General features: G+C 44.3%; 1 protein-coding gene across 1 annotated transcript in view; it reads left to right on the top strand.

Annotated features, from left to right (window-relative positions):
• The window catches only part of NR2C2AP (nuclear receptor 2C2 associated protein), a 52031-nt gene that overhangs the window by 33796 nt on the left and 728 nt on the right, over positions 1-17507 (top strand). The window lies entirely within an intron of this gene.

Consider the following 17507-nt stretch of genomic DNA (forward strand, 5'->3'; position numbering starts at 1 on the left):
CTATAGAAGGGGGGAAGTAGGGTGTAATGTCTGCAGGCTAGCATGTCTCCGCTGTTGCAGATGCCGCAGCAGTATTTGTCCAATTGGGACTGTGAGACTGCTCCAAGGACGTCAAAGTACCAATGTAGAGATGTCATAAATTCCATGTTGGTCTCTTTTTGGTGACTCTCATAGTCCTTTTGACCATTACCTGGCTTTTTAGGGTCCCAACATCTTATTTGCTGACAGGTAGATTTCTAGTGAACGCTTTAACTGTGTTTTAGAGTTTTAACCTAAGTTGCCCATATGGCTGCCAGCACAGAGGAACTGCAGAAGTGCCATATTTTATCCCTGGGTGAGTCTCCACACAAAAAAGTGTGTTTAGGGTCGCAGGTTTGGTAGCAGCGAGTACTACTTTTATTTTGCCGAATGGCTGTGTATTCATTTAACCACATTGATAGCCACTTGCTCCCTGATCTACCGATTTTGTTTACGGGAGTTCTTTTTAGATTTTATCTTCTGGCTTGTTTGTGTGAATTGTATTCAGTTTGGAGTGGATAATGGCCTACAAGACACCTCAGTCTATATTTGTGTGTGCACGCGTGAAACAGTAGAACAGTAGGAATTGCATGAAGTGCACGCAGCGAGACGGGATTAGGCACGCAATGCGAACACTTCAAGTCATCTAGGTCTCTACTTGACACCTTTTTTTCTGTCCCAGGTGGTTCTCACTCTTACCCTGAGATCAGACATTGCCCCGGGTATGCCACGCTGGAAAAGGGTTAAAAAGGAAAGGTGGTAAATGAGGGAATGACCCATCCCACAAGAAGTAAACAAGTTAGAACACTTTACAATATAAAGAAGGTGACACAAGTGCGGGTGCACAACTGGATCGCTGCATTAAGTGGCAAGATGTTATATTGGCACACTAATCTGTGTGCGTAATAAAAAACAAAAACTGCTAAACACCTAACTAAATCTTATGCTTAAAACTATCCCCACCTAAATAGTAGCATTGAAAATATTTAAACATGTGAACATTTTCTTAAATAGTTGGTTTATAAAGTGGACTTTATATTGGCTCTTTACTTGTGAGGCAGCCTCGCCAAGGCTACCTGGAAATTCCATGTGGCAGTAGAGGTGCTGCTTCTTTTGTGTCGAATTCCCCTTAGCCACATGTAGCAGTGGGGCCCACAGAGCATAGACCACATGTGGTAGGGCAGGTGCAGTCTGTTTTCCCAGGTCATGTGATGCCCTGAGTTGCTTGGGGAATGCATGGAGAGGCAGGCCCAGCACTTTCACAAGGCGCTTCCCTTCCTGGCAGGGAGCACTGCCTAATGAGCAGTTGGGATGATAGTGGTGATTACAGTGCGGTACCCCTCCTCACTTGGGCCTCATCAATGACTGGAGTGTGCAGCGCCCCTCCTGGCAATGGGACATTGCATAGTAGAGCTGGTCCCGGGCGGCAGCATTGATTGTAAGATCAACTAGGTATTATTTTGGCTGGGGCACGGGGCGGAACACCTGATCTACCCTCCTTCCATCTGTCATAAGCGCACTCTGCTCGTGCCTCCTTTATCTTATATCTCTCCACACGTTTGTTTTTGAAGGGTCGCTCGTCTGGCACACAGGCTGAGGGACCCACCCTTAAATGAAGGTTCCTGGGCCGTATGCCACTTTATTGTCAAACCTCACAGAAAGCTCCCAAAAAGGGTGTGGGATTACATGTGTATTCGTGAAGTGAAGTTTAGTCTGGCCAATTCTGAACTTGTTTGGACGGTCATCCAAACATTGAAATGTGCATGAATGGTGATTGTGTTTGTGTGCGGGCGCACCCCACATGTCCAAATAATCCTTTACACAAAGCTCTGCCTCTGTCCAGGGGAATCTTGTTTGAGGCTCTTCTTCCTTCAGATCTGACGCAAACAGCTGTGTCCACCTACACTGCAGCCCTCTGTATACCCTGCAAAATTCTTAGATCATTCTTTGCAACTGGAACAGAAGTGGGTGCCTCTGCTGGAACACACATTGTTGTTTTTTTCTTGCTGATGAAAAGGAGACTTCCTGGGTTGCACCTCTGCAGCTGTTCTTGTTTATGGAATCCTCCTGGGATGAGGAGCAGTGAGTGAGGTAATGGGGGTGCAAGGTCCTGGATGGATGTATAGACTAGTAGCATGAATTTTAAGACTCTGATTTTTGCCTGGGGAATCATCCAGCATGGGGACAGTAGTTAGAGGTGAGTGAGGAGCTGCAAAAGTTGAAGAGGATCTGTGTCGCAAAGGTGAGGACTTTGTTGAGGGGTAGACCAAAATCCTTAAGTTTTCAAAAACAGATCAATGCTGTGGATAATATACCAAAAGCCTTGTTTAGGGCCATCAAAAATGTCTCTGAACCCACTTGTACAAATGTTAGATGCCAGCATCTCAGAAGACGGCTAATGATTTTAATATTTTCTTCTCAGAAAAAATAGTTAATTAGGTCTTATATCGAATTTCAGGCAGTGATGTCCCATAGAGAGGCAATTACTGAGAATACTTTGTGATCAGCAAGTTAATATGTTCAAGTTTCCTTTTTCTATGGTTACTGCTGAAAGCATGGAGAAATTGATCTCCGATCTCAAACCCACAAACTTTATCTATGACCCCATCCTGGCCTAATTGGCCAAGAAGCATGCACATGCTCTCAGTAAACCTGCTCAACTTTTGGTGAACGCCTCTCTAACTCAAGGTTGTTTCCCAGCTGAACTAATATTTTAGATTGTCATCAGTCTGTGTTCAGACATGGTCACGGTACCAAGACAGCTTTGCTGTCCTCTGGTATGATCTTCTTGAGACTGCCGACAATGGTGACATCATCATGCCTGACTTGTCGGATGCCTTCGACACAGTTGATTTTGGAATTCTTAAAAGCAGACTATCGCCATTGGCGCATGTTTTGGATGCAGCTATTCAATGGTTTATCTAATTCCTAACTGACTGACCTCAACAGGTTGAAACAGTTTCATGTTTGTCTGATGCACTGCCAGTAATTCCTGCAGTGCCGCAGGGGTCATCTTTGTCCCCACTATTATTCAACATATATATATATATTCGTCCACTGCTTAATCTTTGATCATTCATATGCAAATGATGCACAGATATGTTCGGTTAAGTCAATTTAGGGAGGCAGTGACGCTTAGTGACGTTCTAAAGTGTGCTGAAAAGATTAAATCTTGGATGGTTTGAATCCCTCCAAGACACAGATTATTGTCTTTGGTCCTAAAAGAAAACAGCGAATCTGATGTCCATGATTCCCTGTCTGTCTCTGTTTGGAACTGATATAAAATATACTGTGACAGTAAAAGGCCTGGGCTGAATATGCATATGGCAGTCCAGACTGAGTTGTAACCCCCAAGTTAACCAAATTATCAAATCTCTACTACCTCTGATTTCAGACAAGCATCTCCCAGTTTTGGTGGGAAGCCTCACAAATTCCAAATGAGACTATTTAATGTTCTGTTATCTGGCATTCCTAAATACCAGCTTTGGCATCTTAAGGTCACTCAAAACTCAGTGGTGCAACTGATATTTTTTTTTCAATATCAAGAAAACACTGATTTCGAACTTCAAAAGGGATCTCCATTGGCTCCCAGTACAGCAGCGAATTCAACTTAAAATCCTTTGCCTTGTCTTTAAGTGCATCCATGGCCTTGCCCCCAAATATTTGGGCTCTAGGATAGCTATTCATTGTCCCACATGTACACTGCGTTCCATGGGAAAAGGTCTATTGGTAGTTCCCCCATTGATAACCACTACTTGGGGAGATAGAAGTTTTTCCTAAGTGGTTCCTCGTGCTTGGAATTCTTTCTTTTCAGCTGCAGCAAATTAACTTCTTAGCCGCCTTTATGAACCAATTAAAAACCTACCTGTTTAGATAATTCAAGTTTTTTTTTTTTTTCTCAAGCAAACAGTCTGTGTCGACTCATTTAATTTCAATCTGAGCCTAGATGCAGGTTCGACTAGACTCCCTTTTTTTGGGGCTATGCACTAATATATATATATATATATATATATATATATATATTTAGTCCCAGGTGTATCCAGATTTGTCTAATGTTTAGAAGGTTGAGTCTGGCTAGGTTGAGTCTGGCTGTGTCAGCATTGCTGATCAAGAAGAGTTTAATGTCGCTGTCGAAATTAACTCCAAGGTTGCCAGTCATGGGTGACGGGTTCGGGGGGGGGTGGCAGAGGAGACAGGGAGAAAGATTACTTCTGTTTGGGGTTTGTGCGTGATGCATCATAGAGCCATTAACTGGTGGATGATGGTCAGGCAGTTGGTTATGTGCTCAGGGTTTGCAATGGCGAACATAGGAAAGGGTACACAGATTTGAGTATTATCAGCAAACATATTAAGGCCAAAGGCGGAAATTAGTTTTGCTGATGTAGGTTGTATATAGGGTGAAGGGAAGATGGCCTAGGACTGATCTTTGAGGAACACCCACTGTAAAAGGTGCCCGGGAGGAGGTGCTGGAGTCCCACGAGGTGAAGGGGATCGGATACCCAGTGGATTGCAGTGCCTTTGAAGCCAAGGAGGCAAAGAGTTTGAAGGACGAAGGTGTCTAATGCAGCAGAAAGGTCTAGATGTCTAAACCTACCTCTGCAACCGTCGAACTTTAACTGTATTCCAAGGATCTGGCGATATCTACCATGTGCTTGGGATCCTTGGGCTTCAAATTAGACGGTGGTGGCCATCTTCAATAACTGGGTGCTTCAGGAGCAGAACCTCTCCTGGCCTCTTGAACCTTGGTATTGATTGTATCTGGGGGTGGCCCCTGTTGTTGCTCCAACCCGTGTTAGTGGGAAGAGCTGACACCGCAGGGATCACAGAGTGCGGGCAGCACACGCTGACGTGTGCCCCCCTAAAGGTAAGTGGGGTGGGGGCTTGGGAGGGGTAATGCAGGCCAGGGGAAGCGGGCACAGTGATCCATATGATCACTGCGCCACTCCGTAACTGCCATCGGCATTTTCGGCGTCGCAGTTGCAGGCGGCGCAGTGATCCATGGTCGCCTGGCAAGGTATGTTCTTAGGTAAGGTATTGTGGAGTGACAGGGCTTTCTGGAGTAGTGATTGCGCTACTCCCCACGCGTGCCGCACTTACTTTTTTAGTTGCTGCTAGTTGACGGCTGATAAAAGTTTTGATGATAACTGCAGCATGCCAGCGGCATATGCTAGATGGCCTGTGCCTCACCTGGTGCCTGAGGAAAATCATATACAGGCCCTGGTGACTACTGTGAACATAGAGAAAGGAGAGGAATTGCTTTATATAGTCTAAGGAGTTACTGGAAGAAGCCATTTAAAATATGGGGTTGTGATCTGTTCCTGTTCTCTAAGACTTCTTTATGGCAGAACCCTTCAATTACACTGGAAGAATGCTCGTTTTTCAGGCCAAAATTGGTACCTTTTGTGGAGTCCGAACACTAGGTGATATATGTGAAACTTTTATTTGATTGCAGCTCACACACTCAACTAAGTTTCAGTCGCACAAAGGCTTTATACCTCGATGTGCGTCATCTGTAACGCCCTCCTACATGGCAAATAATGCTTATCGGATGGAGGGATTAGTTAATGGAACATATCTATTATTGAGACTTAAAGTGTTAGCATAATTGGTTGCCCCAAATCTAGTTGACATGCCTTGAACACCCCTCTAGCTACGTATAATACAGATTATAGCATCATAACAACAGCGGATTGGAGCCTGCAACAATGTATGCTCACCATTGCATAGGCCCTCTGATTGGTTGGCGTTTTCTCCCAACCTTGGACACTCGGCTCGTTAGCAGCACGTAAGCAAAATTAAACCCAGGTGCAGAGAATGTCAGACTAATGCCCACTTGCCCAATTAGTGTACCATCTCATCAGCCAAGGCTTCTCCTTTGTGCTTGACCTTGCATAACTTAAGAACATTGCTCTCTGGAACGCCAGATCCCTCTGCAATAAGACCGCAGCAGTTTTAGACATGTTGTTTAGTCTCAACCTTCATTTCCTATGTCTAACTGAAACCTGTATCCCTCCCCACAACACTACTGTCCCCGCTTCCCTTACCACCTCTTCTTCCTCCTTCTCTCATATCTCTCGCGCTACTGGCGTGGCGGAGGTATTGGCCTCCTCTTCCACCCCAAATACCTTTCCTCTACCTCCTCATCTTTTCCTTCTTTCCCTTCCTTCGAATTTCTCTACAAATCCTTTTCCTCTCCTCACCCCATCTCCTTTCTAATCATATATCGGCCCCCTGGCCCTCTTTCTTCCTTCTACGATGACCTCGATCACCTCCTCTCTCTCATCTCTCCCTCTCCTCTAACGGTACTCGGCGACTTTAATCTTCACCTCCCTTCTCCCCCTCACTCCTCTCCCCTATTCTCCATCCTCGACTCTTACCTCCTTTCCCCTCTTCCTTCCTCTCCTACTCACTCCTCTGGCTCCACTCTTGACCTTATCTTCAACTCTTCCTACCCCTCTTCTACTGTCCCACACTACCCATCTCTCCGATCATGCTTTACTCTCCTTCTCCCTTACTCCCCTGCCCCATCCTTCTTCTCCTAAGCCCTCCCCTTCCTTCTCTTCACAACGTGACTTTCGCAACTTTGATCCCTCCCTCTTTCTTGAGACTTGTTCTTCCTCTCTCCAAGATTTCTCTTCACTATCTGCCTATGATGCACTTTCTGCTCTCTTCTTTTCTATCTCCTCCTCTCTTGATCTACTTCACCCCCTTTCCTCCTTCCGTCCAAACCGGAAACCCTCTCATCCGTGGCTCTCTCCTCAACTCCTCTCTGTGCAGCGTCTCCTCCGACGTCTCGAGAGACTCTGGCTCAAATCTCCTTCACTTTCCAACCTAACCTCATACTTCTATTACCACTCTCTTTATGACTCTTGCCTCTCCTCAGCAAAACGCTCTTACTTCTCCAATCCCAAGCCTCCCACCCTCGTCGCATCTTCCAAACTCTCTCTCTCTCTCTCCCCTCCGACCCCCAATCCTTCCACCCTTTCTCCTTCTGACTTTGCAAACGTCTTCTCCTCCAAGATCCTTGCCCTTCGGCAAAAAATCAGTTCCTCCTCTTACTCTTCCCCTTCCCCTTCTCTCTTCTCCCCCTCAACCTCCATGTCCGACTTCTCCCCTTCTAACGTTTCCATCCTCCTCTCCAAAGCCCACCCCTCGTCTGCTCCAACTGACCCTCTCCCCTCCCTCCTAATCCCTAAGATCTACCCTCTTCTTATTCCCTACTTGACTTCCTTCAACACCTGCCTTTCCTCAGCTTTCTTCCCCTCTGCTTTCAAACATGCCACTATCGTCCCGATTCTGAAGAAACCTTCTGCTGATCCCCTGCTCACCTCCAACTTCCGTCCTATCTTCTCCCATTCCTCTCTAAGCTACTTGAGCGCCTTGCCTACTCGCAGCTTTCAACCTTTGTCATCAATCTCTCACTCCTACCCCCCTCCTAATCTGGCTTCCATCCTAAACACTCTCCTGAAACAGTCCTCACCAACCTCCTTAACTCCCTCCCTAGATTTAGAGTTGTCATTTTTCCAAGTAGCTTTGGGGGGATATCCCCTTTTGTGTTTCCATTCAGCATTTCCATGCCTCGAACTTCCATCTCTTCTTCCCTTGCTAAGAGCAACCGATTTTTCTTTGTCTGATTTTGTATTTGGTAGGGCTATTGTTTTTTGTACCTTTGAGATCGCCACAGAGTATAATTTTAGCGTTCTTCTCACTAGACAATATTGTCTATTAGATCTCTTATTACATCAAGATATACCCATTCATCCGAGGCGTTGTGCTGCCAATATGTTAATTAATTTTGGCGGTATCTTCCGCTTTCTCGTTCTTTATTGCAACTGTCACATATTGGATGTATGGGGTCACATTAACGGAATGTATTATTCTTAAGCCATGGTCTAATTTTACCAAAGTCAATAACCCTGCCATTGGTCTTCCTTTCGATTGCTTTATGGCCGGGTTCCAGGCTGTTTCATAGCCTTCCACCAGGGGCTGATTAAGAAGCCAAGTTTCTTGGAGGCAAATGATGTGTAAGGTTCCATTGCCTCCCAGACTGTTGTTAAACAGGTGCATGAATCCTCTTGTGTTCCATGTAACTATCCGTAGAACCGATGATATTCTTTTCAACTGGCATTATTTGTTTTCTTGGCAGTTTAGTGACCTTGCAACCCAGTTCCAACCTGTCTCGTCGTAATTTTTCTCCAGTCTGTTGTTGATGGTATTTTGAGTCAGAGCTTCTTTCTCCTTACAGGCAAATGTGATTTTGATTTGTTTTTTAGGTTCACTTCTAGCTTCGGCACAAGGAGACATATCGTCATCTTCATTAGAGCTCTTATTACTTCTTTTAAAGTTGACTTTTTAAAGTTGACTTTTTGATGCGAGATTTGATTCCTTTGTGAATTGATCACTTCAGATCTTTTGGGTTGTAGTTTTTCCGAGATCTTTGTTGTTATATGTGGGGAGTCACCCCATGGTTCCGACATTGCAAAACCCAATGCGTCAAAGTCAGTGGTATATTCTACTATAATGTCTCTCATGGCTCTTGAATAGATATGAAGCAATACACGATCAGTTATTGTGTCATGTATAAATTCAACTGTTTTAATAGCATTCGTTGTTCTTGAACGGAGCTGTGGGAGGTGGTTCACAAGTTTCAACACATTGTACCTATTTAGAATTAGTCCATCATTTGATGAAAAGTTTCTTTCTAAAAGAAGGCACAAGTTTGAGGTTATGTCCTGCTGTTTCTTTGTCGACAACTTCTGTCCGTTGAATGGTAGTCTCTTATCCTCTCTCCAATCTTCCTTAGCCTTTTTATTCCGTGTCATGTCTCTTTCCTTATTCTTTAGGACCATTTTTCCGCCCATTGCTTCTCCATATCTCTGCTCTCTGATGTTAGATTTCCTTTCTTGAGGTTTGACCTGCATGCGGTCAAGGTTCACAGCAGGTTTAAAATTAGCTGAAGCCCATCTTTCATCGTGACAAACATCTTTTTTGTTTTTTCTTCTGGTTCTTGGAATTGAATACTCTTGTTTTATCTTTTTCCGGTGTAACTTTAACTTTAATTGTACAGGTTCTCAACTGGATTGTTTTTCCATTTTGTTTTATCGTCGATTCACTGTTGCTGTGTAAGCCTAGCATCAGATTTTGATCGTTGTATACCTCTTCGTCCATCGTTACCTCATCATCATTTGACTCGTACGTGGATAGGTTTACCTGTTCCTCATATCTTCATCTTCGGTTTCCGTTATGATCACTTGCTTTTTTTCATTTATATGTGTACTCTCCACTTTTTCGGTTGAGACTACCGATTCTTTCTCCTGATGACTTTGTGTTAACTTGCTCAGAACGGTTTGAATTTAATGATTTAATGTTCCTTAGGAATTTGCATGAGTTTTTGTTATTTGATTTTTTTTTTTTATTTATTTATTTATTTATTTTTTGGCATATTTTTCGTTTTCTTTGTTTCATTGGCATTTTATCTTTTGCTCCTTCTTTGATCATGCTTTCTCTTTTGTTTTTATCAAAGATTGCAAACGTTTCACTTTTTCATGTTTTTCAGGGCTTCGCTCTGGATTAGTTTCTAGATTCATTGACACAGGTCCAATAAGTCCTTCAGCGTTTGCTAAAGTTGATGGATGGCTAGCTTCGGCTTCATCATCAATATTTTCCATTGTATTTTCCTTGGTTTCCAATGGGTTTGTGACTGTTACTCCATCTGAGTGACTCACTTTTGAACTCTCGGTAGAGCCCAATACCACACTAATCGTCGATGGTGAGGACTCAATTGCCGTTTCAAGATTTATTTGTAGTTCGCCAACGGCTAAAGAGCTTGTTGTAGTTGTTCCCTCCACCATTTGTTAATTATTGACTGCTTTCCCAACTCTTGATCCACTGGGAAGTGCAGCATCAGCTGCAATCCGCTGTGGTTGGTTTTCATCATTTGCTGTTTTTTAGTATCATTAATGCTTCTCGTGCCACCTCGGCTAAGAGTCGTTTATCATCTACGCTGTTTTTCAGTTGATCCTTTATTTGTGCAACAAAGGCATCATTACTCCTCAGGTTATTAACTGTGTGATTTTTCACTTCTTCTTGTACATGCTCCATGTTTATTAATTTAGTGTTTACTACAGCAGCCATCAGAGTAATTTGATCTTTAAGGCTCTCATTCAGGTGTTCATATAGTTTTATCAGTGATGCCACAGTTATTGTCAATGCAGAGATTATATTGGGTCTGAGCTGATTTATCACTTGTTCTACTAATTCATAGCAGTCTGTCTGTGGCTCCCCTGAACATTGCAGACTGCCTTGTTTTCGCATGTAGTTATGGTGTCGCACTTTAGAAAAACGTCTTGCGGTTCTGGAATCATCTGAGTCAGAAGAACTAACTTTGCTTGTCTCGGTAGAATCCGATAAGGAACCTCTCCTCTCAATATTCACATGTCTTCTTACTTCCTTTGTTTTGCTATGTGTAAGATTTTGTATCTTTTGTGCAGAGGTGCTGCGTCGGTTTCTGTTAGTCATTGGACTAGTGCTGGAAGCAAATCGTCTCTGTTTATTAGGGCGATAAGGATTCTGCAGTACTCTGTGATCTTCAGCACTCTTTTCTGTTTGTATACTGCTTAGAAGGGAATTTCTTTCCTCTGCATTCATGGGAGCTTTTATGCTTTTTGTCATTAGCGTCAGTTGTTGTTTTGTTACACTGTGACGGCGGGTGGGTCAACTTCGCATTTATATATCTTCAATTAGCTTCTCAGCCAGGAATAGTGAGTTTTGCATTTTATTATGTAAATTACTCTTTTGTTGCCTTACGGCACCCAATCTGTCACTATCGTGGAATGTTTGGTCATTTGGTGCTATAAAGACTTCCTCCTCAGGTTTTTGAGTTAAATTTTCGTGTCCGTCTGTTAGTGACTCCCGTCTTGCATAGGAAGTTTCATCACTTATCGGACATTCTTTCGCCTCGCAACTAGATTGATCATTTTTATAAGGTTTTTGATGCTTTTGCCGGTCCTTTTTTCCCACCTTCTCATAATTTTCAGGTTTGTGTGCTCCCTTGATCATTTGAAGCACATGCCATGCAAGTACTCTGAGAAGGGGGGGAGGGGTGCAGTTAAAGAATCTGTGAAATATGCATCTATTGGCTGTTTCATAACAACATTGTTATGAGAGTTTGTGTACTTGTGTGTGCCTTTTTGTCTGGATATTGGCGTCCCAGACGTGCTTTGAGCAGTTTTCATGGGACGCATATGCGCCCTCAGACAATCCAGCCAGTGCACCCCTACCTCCCTCCTCCCGGCTCGCAGCCCGAAAGACTGGCGGCTCCTCCCTCCCACAGACAGCAGCTGCCCATTGCGAAAGAAAGCCCCCGCCATCCCAAGAGCAGCAGCCCCCAGGCTCGACCCGAGCACAGTAAGTTCAGAGGGGGTGGGGTTGACATTGGGCTTCTTGTAAGCATTGTGCCAATTTTGCCAACATCAAAGCGCATCGCGGGCGGCAGCCCCGTGTTGCAGGGGGCGTAAGAAAGAGGGGAGGAGTTATGTTCAAATGTTGACAAAGAAGGGACAATCACAGGCACAGGAAAGGGGGAATGATCAGAATTTATACCCCCTTCAAGCCACGTACCGTTATGTCCATTGTAGTTTGGCCGTAGATTTGAGGGGGTGCGGAATGCAAACGTTGTAGGCTTGCTCGTGACAAAGGAGTCTGTGATTGAGGACAGAGCGTTTGAGGAGTGGTGAGGTCCATTATCAGCCACCCACAACCGCACACTCTCAAACACTCTGCGACGCTCCGCATGAATAGGGGGTTTTTAATCACTATGCTCCTCCTCTCCTCCAGTAGAGCTAGTAGAGGTGCTCCACACCACAGCAGTCCAACAGAGTACCAGCCACAAAGAACACTCACAAACACTCCACCACTCAGCCACTATAGTCTTGAGCTACTAGACACCTCCCAATATTTTAGAGAAGAATTGTTGAATATGGTGATCTTGGTAGTAGAAGTACAAGTATTGAACTCAGAACATTATCCCAAAAACCCACCACTTTTGACATTCCCATAGCATGTGCAATAAAGTACCCACATTTTGGCCACAATTCCAGCATGAGTCATCGTCGGTCATCCCTAAGTTTACCATCCATGCTGGGGTACAATATAGGCAACATAAAATCCTTTGATGTACATATTGCAAATTTAAATCCATCTTTGAGTTTTGTGCCAATTCTCATCAGGCTATCCCAATCTTTTACATATATGTCCTTGCCCAACTCATTCATCCATGTCTGCTGCAGTTTCTCCCATACATTCACACATGAACTCTCCATAGGCATCATCTTCAAATAGGTTGAGACCATACATGGAGAAGATTGAAAAATATTGGAGGCAGTTGGCCTCTTTCATGGGGCTATTTAACATCCCCTGTCTTTCTGCAAGAAGGGACTCTAATTCTATATAATGGCTATGCTCTCTTTTCCCTATACCAAAACTACTGAGTGACTCAAAGAATCATTCGTCCATCTTTCACACATCGTGTACCCTTAGATTACCTCTCTTTACCCAACTCCTCCAACAGTCTTATTGCCAGTCTGTAGCCCCAAGTTGGGCCACAATGATGCCTCATAGTGAATCCATATATTTTCTCCTCTAGTGGTCATAAAAGTCCTCAATGCATATCCAGTTGTTTATATTGTCGGCTATTTGGTAACTAGATTAGGCATTTTCCCCATTGTATATACATCTTGTATGTATGGCAGACATGTCTTTCTCTATAATCTTTCATAGTGGATGTCGTTATCCCTCCCATCAGTATATTGCTGATTTCTTCAGTACAAACCCCTTAAATAAGCCTCAAAATTGAGATACCCAAAGCCCCCACTCTCACTGCCCACATCAAGACATAACGTGGAATCCTAGGTCTCTTACCTTCACCCCAATAATCCTCAAATACTTCACATTTTCCGTATTCCACTAACAATTCCATGAGTTCAAATTATTCCATGGGTGAGTAACATCCAATGGGAAAACCACTGACTTCTCCCAATTAATCTTGTGACCTGACAGGCATCCCACCTCCTGAAATATACTCTTAAGATTATTCCCACCCTCCTTAAGGCTAGCCAACATCATTGTCATGTCGTCTGCATAACCGAACACAATCAATCACCTACTTGAAAGTCCCTGTAGACATTGTTCCTGTCTGATATAAGCTATCAAGGGCTTAAAGAGATAAGGCGACAGTAGACATCCTGGTCTAGTACCCCTAGTCAGAAGAAAGCAAGCAGAGAGTTCTCAATTTACTCATATTCTTGCACTAATGGAGCCGTGCAAAGCTTTAATAGTTCACAAAAAGGCATTCCCAAATCCCATCTTCTTAAGCGTGTAGTCTAGAGAGCTCCAATTGACCTGATCAAATGCCTTCTCAGCATCCATAAATATTAGTAGCATGTTCCTTACCTCATCCTTAGACAGCCCCAATACATCTATGATAGTTCTAATATGATCGCAGCCATGCCTCCCATGCATAAACACAACTTGGGAATGTTCAATCAATCTACCAATGTACATGTATAACTGATTAGCCAATATTCTGGTACACATTTTTGCATCCACATTCAGTAATGATATTGGTCTGTAATTCTCATATTTTGTATGATCCCTACCTGGTTTTGGAATACTGTGATACACGCCTCCCGCATTGTTGGACATACAACCCCCTCTGCCATAAAGTAATTATATAGGCTACATAACAATGGAGCCAATTCAGGTCCAAGAGCTCTGTAAAACTCGACTGATGCACTTCCAGGCCTGGTGATTTACCTATATTAAGTTGATCAATAGGCGGAAGCTAATCCTGGGCACCTCACTGCCCCATCACCCATTTCGTGAAACAAGGTAATTGCTCAGCTTCAACATGTGTTAGTGAAGGAAAGCAAGTGGTTTTTCTGAAAAAGGAAGGTCATGCTTTTCAAGTTACTTCCCAGTGTGTCCAGGACCAGGCCTTGGCATGGGCTGTCTGTGTGATGATCGAGGCTCTATGCCAATGAGGACCCTCTGCCCTTTGACTGCTTTAAGAGAAGCATTGCCGATAGGCAACTTCCTGCTGCTTCCTGCTCCTTTCTTCCTCCCCATGACACTATAGGCAAAGGGATAGCATGTAGTATGTCAGTCATTCTTGTATCAGCAGCAACAGTATTGGAATTGGCTGCCATTTATAATAAAGTGATCTGCTCTCCCATAAGTCCCCACGGATCAAGCCAGGGTGCCATCCTATCTTTGCAAGTCAGTGTCTAGTATGTTGAGCTCAATGAGGTCATGTGTTAGTAAATGTCGAGAAAACAGCAGCATTTACAAATACAACAATGTTGTATTTCTGACTGCGGCGGCTTTTGCTTTGAGTTTCCTGGGCTCCCACGACCCAGGGGAGCCCAGGAGACTCAAAGCGAAAATCGCTGCAGTCAGAAATACAATGTTGTATTTGTAAATGCTGCGTTTTTCTTTCTACGTTTCCTGGGCTCCTCCAGCGCGGAGATGCCCGGGCAATTTAGAAAGACAACCACAGCATTTATAAATACAAAAACATATTTGTTTGCTGTCGCTCCAGCTTTGAGTCTCATGGCTCCCCCCACCCGGGGGATCCCAGGAGACTCAAAGCTGAAGCCACCGCAAACATAAATACAATGTTATAAATGCTGCGTTTTTTTTTCTAATTTAAAAAGAAAACCGCAGCATTTATTTTGCAGTGCTTTCATTTAAAGCACTTACCAGCAGCAGCTTCTGTTAATCTCTGCTCTCCGGCAATAATGAAGCAAAAGCAACCTGCTGGTAGCTTTTGTTTATTACAGCTGGCTGGCTTTGGCTTCATTAGTGTTGCGAGGCCCAGAGATTAACACAAGCACAGAAGGCTCATACATTTCACAAAATGGATGCCTCCTAGTGCTTGATATGTGTGACTTTGAGCCTCATTTTCTCAAAAGTTTACATAGGAACTTTCTTAAATATTTTTTATATATATTTTTTTATCATGGCCCATCTTTTGAGCCAATAAAATTTTTGATAGCACTATTCCTTTAAACTGTCAAATACAGAGGTGAAACTAGACTACAATTTCCGGAGGGCTACCCTTCAAATGTTGGGAGAGGGGCTAACTTCAGAGACTGTGGGGCATCTAACTTCTTTACACATTCTAATGAGACTATTCTGGTGAAGCTTCAACTAAAAGCAGTTCTCAAACCCCTTCACGTCTGAAACCAGACACTTAAGGACATCTGTGAGATTGAGATGTATCCTGACCCAGTTACTGTTCATGTCACTCCCCTGACATGGACGTGCTAACCACCCCATCAATACTTCAATATCCTAAAAGTGTATGTGTAGGTCGTTTCCCAGATAGTAGGGGCTACATGCTTGTCCACTAAGGGGCACTAGAAATAAAGACGCAGACAGCCAGTTAATAAATATATTTTATTAAATGTGTAGTGTGTTTTTCTTTATGTATGTGCTTCATTTGTTTGTTTTGGCTTAAACCACCCAACCCACCATGTGACTGGATGGAATGTTTAGAAAGAGAAGAGAAAAAAAGAGAACAATGAAATGGAACTCCCCTGTACAAGAATTTGCTGGGCAGGGGAGAAAAAGAATACAAACAGGATTTTAAAAGAAAATAGACAGTTAAAAAATCGAGCGGGTCAGAGAGAAGTGGAGCAGAGAGAAAACAGACTAACTGGGGAGTGGGGCGGGTGCAGCTCCAGGCATCTGGGTGCGGGCTGGCATGTGTGGGAGCCCCCACACAGTGATCTGCGGGCTGAACTGCTAGGCCTGGGTGCTTGGATGCCCATGGGTACTGGGAGCCTGTCTGCCTGCTCCTGGGCCAGACCGGACGGACTCGGGACTATTGAAGGGCCCTGGCAGCATGTGTGGGGCTGCCCGGGCAGAAGATTAGCAACAGCCCAGTCAGCAGATTAGCAACAGCCCAGTCAGAGGTGAAGAACAGGAAATCTGCTCCGCCCGGGCAGATTGGCGAAGAAAGTCCCGGGCTGACTCGCTGGCCAGCCAGGGTGAACAGCGGGGCTTAGGAAATCCTGGATTTCTCTGTTGGGCAGCCCAGGTGAAGGAAAGCCTCAGGCTGCATCAAGTGTGAAGTCCAGCAGCCTGCCCTGTGTCTCATGATGCATTGCAGAGGGGGCAGGCCAAGAAGCCCAACAGGCCTCGGGGCCTGGTGGTGAAGGCGAAAGCCCCGTTGCCATAGGGATGCTGCCTGAAAATGGTGCCCGGGAGCGTTGGCGTCTCCAGAGGGCGCAGCCTGAAGTTAAAATGTCAGCCACAGAACAGGGCCCCTCAGGCTATGGGGCCCACCCGGAGGACCAGCAATTGCCACGTGTGTGGTGGAGAGCCCTGCACGTGCAGTGGCTCACTCAAGACATAAAATAACAGCACAGGCTGTGTCGTGAGGATGGGTGGCCCCACATGGTGGACGGGGCCACCATAGAAGGAGATGGTAAGTCTCCAAAAACAGAGGGGACAAGACCCAGTCATTCCAGGCAGCCACCAACACCGACTGCCCTAAAATGGTACTGGAAGGGGGTCACTTGACTGCGTCACTGTGTTAATGTTTTATATGTTGTATTTAAATATAAGTATATATTTAATTACTGTTAACTAGGAGGAAGTGTAGAGTGTGGGGAAAGTATTAGGAGTTATGTGTTGTAGTTTTAAAGGTAAATAGGGGTACAATGATAAGTATATGTAGGGTTATAAATGGAAAAAAGCGGTAGAAGGGAGGTACCCTGGCAGGGGGATAGCGGGATAGTGAGGCTGCCTGGGGAGATAGGACCACCCACAGTGGCCATCCTCTGGCCTTGCACTCCACGTGAGTGGTACATTTGGTTAGGTAAGGGGTCTGTTGCATCAGACGTACGGGTCCCTGAGACCCCTCCAAGGAAGAATGAGCTGCCGTAGCAGATTCCATTAAGTTGGTGCTCACGCCAGGAGAATCATAGGAAATGGAAAAAGGAAAGGTATTCAAAGTTATGTTTTTTTTTTTTAAATAAATAAAGAGGGGCACCCTGTTGGGATCCTTATAAAATTCACTCTGGTGTCTGTGTCCATTTGTATTCTAAGAACTCTGGGTGTAGCCCATCTCCTGTTAACAGTGATTTTGGGGGAAAAAATGGGAGCTATATCCCAATCTACCCAATGGTTATTGCACCACTCATCAGAAACCTATATAGCTCTACACATTCCGGCTCAATACTGCAGTGGCGCACAATTCATTAGGAACTCAAATCCTGGCAGGGCAAATTAATTTTACACACAATTGGAATGCTGATTAGATGTGTACCATTGGTTTGGATAATCGGAAGGTCTATACAACTGACTATTCAGTTTGTGACATGTGCTGCTATGTAAATGCTTGATATTATTACAGGAAGATGCTATTCTGATTTTGTTTTCCTGAGCTTGGCATTGTGCTGTTTCGCATTTTCCTTCACTGCTGT

Source organism: Ambystoma mexicanum, chromosome 1p (genome assembly GCF_040938575.1).
Source record: "Ambystoma mexicanum isolate Mex_15411 chromosome 1p, UKY_AmexF1_1, whole genome shotgun sequence".
Taxonomy (NCBI): domain Eukaryota; kingdom Metazoa; phylum Chordata; class Amphibia; order Caudata; family Ambystomatidae; genus Ambystoma; species Ambystoma mexicanum.